Raw genomic sequence first — 10,211 nt, forward strand, 5'->3', positions numbered from 1 at the left:
GAATGAGGGAGAGTTACAAATAAAGTGATCTCCATGATAGCAACAAGAAGAGATGATGGACAGATATTGTCATTCTCACAGAATTTCTAGAAGGTGAAGAATAAGCTTGAACTACAAGTGGCAATGGAAACAATGCTGATGTTGCCTTAAGACTGGCAGCTATGTTTGCTGCTGCTGTTAGGTGCAGGCCACCCTCCCCACTGCTCTGATGTTTGAGTCAACTGTTGCAGCCACAGTATCGATCCACCTTGTTGAGGCTCTCCCTCTTTCTTGCTGTGTGGCACTGATGATAGGAAAGCCTATTTAAGTCCAAACGCACTATTCCAATCATTTCCAACTGGGCTAAAATCTATCTCAACTAGTACACAGGTTATCAATTTAAATACAGTTTGCTCACTCTCATGTAACACTTGATTGGAGCACATTAATTAGAGACATGGGATTAAATGAGGCAGAGCACAGTTGATGTTCACCTCCCACCTGAAGGTATTAAGCTGTTCGTATAGATCGAAGGACCAACCCAACTCAACAAATCCGGATTCTCAATGCATGTTGGGCAAAACGTTTCTTTGTATACAGCCTTCCTGGCCACGGTCTTGTATTCCCACAAAAGATTTGGGTGCTAATATGAAAATGAGTTAACTATGCTCTACCAAGGTGATTGGCCCATTTTGCCATCCTGCTAAACTTATGAAGGGTGATCCCAGTAGTTGTGAAGAGATTGAATTATCACCAAGCAAAAAATCCACATGCCAAGTACATGGTTTGGATCCAGGGTTCTGGCACTGAGAACACCCTAGACATGGGAAATGACAGTGGCAGCTGCAGTGGATCAATTGCTAAATGACGACCAGTCACATCCAATTATTAAGGTACCAGGTGTCATGGGAGGAGTGCTTTGTGGTTTGTTGTTGGGTGAGGTGGAGTCGGTTCGGACTCAGAGTAGCCCTGTGAACAATGGAAGAAAACACTTCCAGGTTCCTCACCAGCCTCACAATGGCAGTGTTGGAGCCCACTGTTGCCACTGCTGTGTCAATCCATTTCATACGGGTTCTTCCCCTTTTTCAGCATCCTGTGACTTTACCAAGCCTGATCTCCTTTATCAGGGATGTGCCTCTCCCGAGAGCATGTCAAAGAAAATGAGACACGGGCGTGTCAGCCTCATTGCCAAGAAGCACTCTGGCTGTCCTCCTTCCAGCACAGGTATGTTTATTATTTTGGTAGTCCCTGGTACTTGCGATCTGTTTGCCACCCCGCAATTCAAAAGCATTGATTCGCCTCCCGCATCCTTATTCAATTTGTGAATTCTATGTGCAGAAGCAATCAAGAATGCTATGCTTTGGGTCAAGTGCACGTTACTCCTCAAAGTATCATCCTTGCCTTTCAATCCTTTAAAAAAAATGTCTTCTGCAACAGATTTACCCAATGCAATTCACCATGTGGATCCTTCACCACACTTTGCTATAGCACCCATATCTTCAGAGGTCTCTTCAAGAGGATGAGTCAAAAAAACTCATTGTTCTTAGATCGAGGCTAGAATTAAGTGTGAGCCCCAAATCCATTCATATATTGATGGTTTATCTATATATATATGTATGTCTTTAGTTAACTTTAGAGAACAGTATAAATCATTTCCCTGGGGAATAAGGTAGTTCTATTTATAGTATTTGTTTAGCCAATAGTATAGAATTTAAAACACTGTTGAGAAAATAAAATTATAGAAGTCAAGACTGGCTTTTCAGAGCCCTGGTGGTATAATGAGTTACTCAATGAGCTGCGAAGGGCAAGGTCAGCAATTGAAAACCACCATCTGCTCCATGGGAGATAGGTGAGGCTTTCTACTTCCCTAAAGAGTCTTTACAGTCTCAAAAAAAACCCATAGGGGTGGTTCTCCTCTGTCTTCTTAATCCACTCAATGACAGTGAGTTTGGTGTGGGTTTTATGAGGCCAACTTTTCAGATCATAATACATGAATGTTTGACTTGTACAGATAAGACTCCTAAGTATATCATTTAAATAAACAATGGGAGTTGGTCATAGTGCATCATTTTCAATAACTCTCATTCACAAAGGAAGAAGCATGCCTATCAGACTAATATATGTCATAAGAAATCAAGGAGCACATTAAAAGAGTAAACATATGGAATCCCCAGGCCACCATTCATTGGGCACCCTCAAAGCAAGAGATCCAAAGCAAAGCCCAATGTCCACCAAATCCACGCTACCTTAAGATAGCAGTCATCTACTTCTCATCGCACCAGGGCCTTTTAGCCGTATGTCCAAGAGAGGCTGTCAGCTTCTTAAATCTGCTGCCAGTGAGTTTGAGGGAAAGCCTGGTCCCCTTAGTGGTGTTTCCACACCAAATCTGCCTGGAGTGGCCTATAAAGGAGGTTATGTTCCTAGAAAGAACAGAGTCTGAGGTACCGTTTGTTTATAGCACATGGCCTGGGTCACCAAGGGCAACAGATCTTTTAATCTCCAATGGCTACATCCATGAGCATTGATTGTGGATCCAAGCAAGACAAAGCCCTCAATAACTTCAAGCTTTTCTTCATTTATCACAATGCTACCTACTGGTCCAGGTGTGAGGATTTGGATATTCTTTACGTTGAGTTGCAATCCAAATAGAAGGCTGCAACCTTTGGTCTTCATCAGCAAGTATGTCAAGTCTTGCTCACTTTCAGAAGCAAGATTGTGCTATCTGCAAATTACCAGTTGCTAAAAGCCTTCCTCCAATCCCGATGCTGCATGGGCCTTCATATAGTCCAGCTTCTTTGATTATTTGCTCACCATACAGATTGACTACATATGGATTCAACCCTGATGTACCCCTGGCAGTATTCTCTCATTCTGTTTGCACAACTGCCATATATATATTCCATATAAGAACAATGATATGTTGGAATGTCCATTCTTCTTCAAGCTACCCATAGCTCATTATGGTCACACAGTAGAATACCTAAGTATAGTCAATAAAACATAAGTAAACATCTTTCTGGTATTCTCTGCTCTAAGTCAAGTTCAAGCTAAATGCAGAGTAGAATTTCCCTGTAAGTTCTCTGTAATTATTCACAGAAGAATGCTGCATACTTCTCCTATGGAGAGGCTGGCGAAGTATCTGTGGTTAGCAGCCCAAGTCTTCCGATTAAAATCCCCTAAAGAGCTTCAAAATTAACTGATCCTGAACTGTGACCTAAAATTCTAATTTAATCTGTGTAGAGAAATGAGCTGGCGTTGGGATATTGTTAAAGCTTTCTAATTAATGTAATGTCTAATTCAGTGTGTAAACAGCCTTGAAAGCCACTCTGGACTCTGAGCTTTCCTATACTGGGAGAAAGCAGGAAAGATCGGGTGGTCATAATGAAGCACTCTTTGGGACCTCAGACAAAGAGCATAAGGAATCACAGGTCACAGATCCGAGATGCAGTAGGTTGCCAGGCACAGAACGGAAGTTCAAGGGCATACAGGAGGTTCAGGTAGTAGTTGGATTAACAAAAAAGGTCACATAGTCTATATTAAAAATCACAAGGTTTAGATTGGTCAAGAGCAAGGCAAAAACTTAACAACCAGGTTGAAGGGGCCAGGGAACAATAACAGTTAACTCTGCTGTGATTCTCTTTTAAAAGAAAAAAAAAGGCATTTTATTGGGAGCTAATACAGATTATATACCATTCCATCGTTCAATCATATCAAGCAGTATTACACAATTGCTATCAGACTCCATTTCAAACCTGTTTTTTCCTTCTTGAACTCCTTGATATCATCTCTCCTCACCGCCCCCCCCTCACTGTACCCCTCTTTGCTGTCTGTAGCTTCGTCCCTGCTGGGCTTTGTATACCGAAAAACAGAGATGCATACAGCAAAGATTTTAGAAGGCCCCCAATTATAAGATATATCAGGTATAACCCCACTGTGAAACACACTCAGAGAGAAAGAGACAGAAAGAGACAGAGAGAGGGAGAGAAAATATTGAAAGCCAGATCAGGTCCAAAATATATCAGAGGGGGAATCAAGTGGCAGGGTTTTAACCATTCTAGCCAGGTTTATCATTTTGATCTCCTCTAGTCATCTCTCCAGCACTCTCTGTTTCGTAACCAGTTTATTCCCGTCCCTCAGTTATGTTCAGAAGCAGGAGGAGCGTAGTGGGTGTCACTGGTAGTGAGAGAAAAGTGCAAGGAGTTGAGCGAGCCCTTTGGACCCCAAGATACCTGGGTATTGAGCCTCCTTGATCCAGGAACCAACGTTGACACCAGAGGCATGACAGAGGAGGAGGAACAACAGCAGAGGGAGAAGCCCGTGCTGGAGACAGAGTTGTGGGCTTCTCAGCCCACCGAACAACTAAAGCTGAGTGCTTTGGGGCAAGTAGCCAGTTTCCTCTGGGCACTTAATTGAGGGATCTGAGTTTGGTGACTCATGGAGCTGGAGCTGTCTTTGTATTGAGGCATCCTGCAGAGTGGCATGCTTTGGGGGTACTTATTGGCAGCTCTAAAAGAGCACTGTTACCCTAGCAGGGCAGAGACCAGGCCAAGAGATTAATGTCCAGAGAGAGGCCTATGGACATAGCAGAGAAGAAACTGGCCCACCTGAACAACGCTATGCTAAGCATTTCTCAACTGAATTGTAACCTGCTAACTTCTCTAATAACCGCCCTAATCATGAGCATCGTCTGGGAGTTCGGCGCCACCAACTTAATGGATTAAACAACCCCACAGATAAGTACAAACTCATATGGAAGACAGTAGAGAGTGTTCTGAGCAGCGAGCAAAGTATTTTCAGCCCAGCTGTTTCTTTGGAGATTTTAATTCAGCCTGTTATAGTTCCAGATTCCATTGGGTGGTTCCAGGTCCAGGGATATGACGAAGTCACTTTCATTGCTTCTTCTGCCATGCTCCCAGGTAATCATTAATGTAATCACTGTGCCTCTTATAGATTTAGCATCCTGGATTGCATCTACAGTAACTCTCACAAAACAAAACAGAGGGGAAAAGCTCAAATGAAAAGAAAGCAGAAAAGACTAAAAACGGAAACACCTTTAAAATGGTCGAGAAGGGAGTTCAAATGATAAGGTTTCATGTTCACCTGACTGCATCTGCCACACTCAGCTCTCCAGTGCTCGCCGTCTGACAGCAAGGCTATTCCCAACCCTGCACTGTAACCAGAGGGAATTCACTGCAGGCTTAATCCTCGTGTGGACCCCGCAAGTGGATTTTAGACTTCCCCTGCCATCCATAGCCGTCTGCGAACTAGATGATCAGAGCTTAAATTCTGAACATCCGGTTTGCAGACACCTAGAGTGACAGCGATTCTTGACCTTCTTTCTATCTCTGACTAACTCTCTGTCTTGTTTTATTTTCGGTTATACTGTCATCGTTTTACCTGATTCCTTGTTTGTATTCCCTGAATAATAGTCTAAATGTTCAGTGGGTTTCTGAGTACTTTCCCCATGCATTTTTACAATTATGTGTTTAAATCATTCTCCATTAGAGGGAATAAAAAATTTGTAAGCTCCCATATGCAAAAGCATATTCTTTTATAATTGCTACCAAGAACTATATCTCTTAAAGTTGAAATATAACTCTCATAACAAACTTTTCACATATATAATTCAGTACCTTTCAATATATCCACAAATTTATATAACCACCATCACTATCTAATTATGAAACATGTGTATAACACCCTCCTTCAAAATAACTCTGACTCCTGTTAGCAGGCAATCCCTAATTCTCTCTCCTTAGTCCTTGGTGACCATGAATCTACTTTTAGACCCTTTGAATTTGCCTACTATAGACATTTTAAGAAATGAAATCATAAAACATGTGACTTAATGTGTCTGCTTTTTCCTCTTTGTTTTAATGTGATGTGCTTGCAATTAAAAGTCTACAAACAACATAATGGAAAAAAGAAACATTGCTTTGAAAATATCCTAGAATATAATTTTAAACATAGACAGAGGGAGACTAAGTATCAACTACACTCAGAAAAGTTGCACACTAAGTTTCTCAAAATTGATAACATGCAGTAATGGTACATTCTCTTCCTACGAATCCATTTAAGTCAGTAGTTCTCAACCTGTGGGTCACAACCCCTTTGGGGATCGAATGACCCTTTCACAGGAGTCACCTAAGACCATTGGAAAACACATATTTCCAATGGTCTTAGGAACCAAGATACCGCTCCTCTATCCGTCTCCAGGAGGGTCCGTCCACATGCAGATGCGCCCACCTATGAGTACCAGGCATGAAGACTGTTACCCATGCTACTCCATGATTCAAGATAAAATTTCATTTGTTTTTCATTAGAAATAAATATTTCACAATAAATAACTGCATATTGTTTCGTAATGAATCACTATGCCTTAATGTTCAATTTGTAGCAATGAAAATACATCCTGCATGTCAGATATTTACATAATAGTTCATAACAGTAGCAAAATTATAGTGATGAAGTAGCAACAAAAATAATTGTATGCTAGGGGTCAGCGCCACATGAGGCACTGTCTGAAGGAAGGGTGAGGGCCGCGGATTGACGTGACTGTGCTTAAATTCTTATCCTTTTCTAACCAGATAGACAATCTGGGGAAATAATAAACCATGAAAATAAATGCACAATAATGATGATCATGATAAATATGCACAGCCTTAGTAGAAATTCTATTTTTTTCTCTTTTTACCAAATTGGAAGACACCTAATCCCCAAGGATAATGTGCTCTCTTGACGGCTGCAAGGAACTGGCCTCTGGGATTCCAGGGATGAACCAATGCACAGGGTGGGGAAAGTAGAGTTCTGCTTTTCTCAGCCTACTTTTATAGAAGTGAAGGATCCATTAATATTGCTCCAGAAGAATCCATTTCACTAATGTGAAAAAGCATTTTATGCTGACTAGACCACACGTCCAACCCCAGCTAATGATGTGTTAGGGTCCCACGAAAATTCCATAGCATAGGTTTCTAAAATTATTTGGCCTACTACCTTATTTTCAAGAGAAAAATAACACTTAGCTCCCCAATGGAAATGAAAATTGTTTGTCCTTTTGTCCACAATCCAGGATAAGCTATAGAGATGGGCCTTTGCAGCTCCCCGCTGGATGATTGCAGTGTCTGCTTTGGGAAACAGTGCTGTTTAACCCAGGACTGAGAACAAACTGAAGATTCCACTCTGTTGCCCCAGAAAACTCGTTCTGTGACCAATGAGAGCACACTTCGACCGAAGCTTATAAAACATTAATATATGCATTTGTAAATGTAATTACAGAAATGTTTGTCTGAAATCAGGAGTAATACAAATTCATGGTCATCATACAGAAACTCAATTACTAGAGCATCAGAGATACAAACTGACTTAGGCTCTATAGCTGTGCTCAGAGAACTTAAAAACGCTTCTGGGAGAGAAACGTAAAACGAAGCAATCTGCAATTTTCCAGTTCTAACTCAGATGAAGTAAAGACCCTCTTGGTGGTTAAAACTGACAACTGTAGATAAAAAAAACTCTACCTAAAGACTCTCAAAACGTGAATAATAGAACGTGGATCAGTAACGGCAAAAGAAATGCAAACACAGACCAATATGCTCACTGTTTTGATTTTTCCTCTGGTATTTCAGGGCTTATGTTCAGATGAGCCTGAATTCTGAATGTGACCCAAATGGCAGCTGGTGTTCTCAGGAAACCCTCTCTCTTTCTAAACAGAGGACTTGTAGGGAAAGAGATATGTGGTAGAAGTCTCTTGGTTTTTCTTCTCTCTCCCTGTCGTTCCTCAGAAGTGAGCTCACTACCAATTCTACACTTTCACATTGGCCAACCATTGCATCCCCAAGCACAGTCAGTCACAGAAGGTAACCAAAAATGTGAGGAGCTTAAACCCATGCTTTTTGAGCCAGGGACTATAGTTGAGCAGCCCTAGAGAGCTTGAAAGTGCTGTAGACAGGGCAGAGAGAAAACAAACAGGCATTGCCATTGAGAGGATTCCAGCTCTTAGCGACCCAGTAGGACAGAATAGAATTGCTCCCTGTGGGTTTCTGAAACTGTAAGTCTTGATGGGACCATAAAGCCTCATCTTTTCATGAGTAGCACCTGTTAGACTCAAACTTTTTATCTTGTAGCTAGCAGCCCAGTGCATAACCCACTGTGTTAGTCTGGGTACTTTAGAGAAACAAATCCACAGAAACTTATGTATAAAAAAGAGTCTTATTAAAAGGTTAAGTGCCCATCAGGAAAACATCCCAACCCAGTGCTGCCCAAGCCCACAAGTCAAACATTAACCCATTAACCCATATGTCTGACACCAATCCACAAAATCCTCCTCCATCACACAAAACACATACTATGATGCCGACTGCAGGAGGAAAGCCGAAATAGTGAATGTGTAAGCATCTCAGCTCTGGCAGGGATCTCCACACAGCTGCTCCAGCACCCAGGGCTGCATCGGGGTAGGTCTATGGCTTCTCCTTAGGGATATCTTGCAGGCAGTGAGCCTGGTCAGCTGAAGCATGGAACTGACTAAGGCGGCTGCACCCTGGTCTGACCATCACAAAGCAAGAGACCTGAGAACTAGAAAGGCAAGGCTCACGGAGCCATTTATCCCTCTGACCTTCAATTAACCCCAGGACTCCTTTGACAGAGCGAAGAAGAAAGCTTAAAAATATGATCTCATAGAGTTATGCATGATGTCTTGGGTCACATACACAGACAGTGTGTGTGAAACTAGCCAGAAACAGAATACCAAAACTTTGATCATTTAACCATACATAGCTCCATTTGTAACATCCACATAGAAATATACAAACAGCCCTCCCTAGTTTTGAAAAAAGTAAACTCACATTGGGGTTGGTCAGACTCACAGAATAACAGTCTGAAATTATAGCTAAACCTAATCAGGTTGATTGGCAGCTAAAACAACAACAAAAAATTCAATGTTCTTCACTTGTTAAAGCTAGAACCTAGAATCTGATAACATGCAAACATTTTGGGTGGAAACATATTTGACATAGAAATAAAGGAGCAAAGAGAAACCCAACCAACAAATGCCGACCAGCCCCGGTGACAGTTTGGGATTACCAGTCAAAAGAATATAAAGCAACTATTATAACCTAACGCCCCGAACAATCTTGAAACAGATCCTGAGGGAGGCGAAATGATCGCTTTTGTTTCATGCTGAATTTAGTTTTGATTTATATTGAAATACTTCATTATTCTCGTTCAATGGTGAATTCTACCTAGACGCCCTTCCACCTGCCCTCCTCTGCGGCCATTAGAGTCCATGGGAAGATTTTGAAATGATCAGTCACCAAATGAAGCTTAGTTATGGCTGAAAACAATACCCTTCTAGCATTCAACATCAATATGCCAGCCTGCAAATAAAATGTATTTTCTCATTACCTGTGCCTGCTTCTCTCGTGTTATCATTGAGAAGGAAGTCAGCATTGAAATCACCAGGAAGGAGAATTCTACTAGCATTCTGTAATGCTGGGACACCCATTGGAAATCAGGCTTCAGGCACAAGAACAAAGCAGGGCTAACTCTTGCAGTGAATGAAAGAACTGATAGTGTGAAAAGCTGTCCCGAAGAAAGGGTGCCAGCTTCATTATGACTTCTGAGTTCTATGTCACCATTTGTATGACAAATATGTGATAGAAAACATGACTGACACTGTAGCATTCCTTTTGTGGCTCATACGAACCAAAAGAAAAAAAATACAATATTTAAATTCACAAACTAGATTTCCCTCTTTTTGGTGGTGCTTCATCAGTGGATGGGGGGTGGGGGGGGAGAGAATACAGCTTTTTAATTATTTGTAAAAAGAAAAAAATCAGTATTTATGATTTTAATGAGTCTGCAATTAACCTTTCAAGATATGTGGCTAACACCTCGTACCTCTAAGAAAACTAGAAAAGAACTTCAGATGGAAATGATTTTTCTCACACAGTACGGGGTTTTCCATTAAATTAAAATGTTCACTATTTCTACACATATCCATTTCACTCATTGAAACACATTTCAGACTTTCTCCAAGGCTTAAAAGCAAATTTGGAGAAATGCAGGTATTTACAGGATTTCACTGGCTGATTAGCGACTTGTGTCTAAATGGGCAGCACAGCAGTTGACCTACTTGATGGCATGCTATTAGAGCTTGATGAAAAATGTTCATTATCGCTTGCATTAATGGCCGTGAGCGTCAGTGCTTCACACGCTGTCTCTGGCCTTCTCAGTGGGTA

Source organism: Tenrec ecaudatus, chromosome 11 (assembly GCF_050624435.1).
Source record: "Tenrec ecaudatus isolate mTenEca1 chromosome 11, mTenEca1.hap1, whole genome shotgun sequence".
NCBI classification, from domain to species: domain Eukaryota; kingdom Metazoa; phylum Chordata; class Mammalia; order Afrosoricida; family Tenrecidae; genus Tenrec; species Tenrec ecaudatus.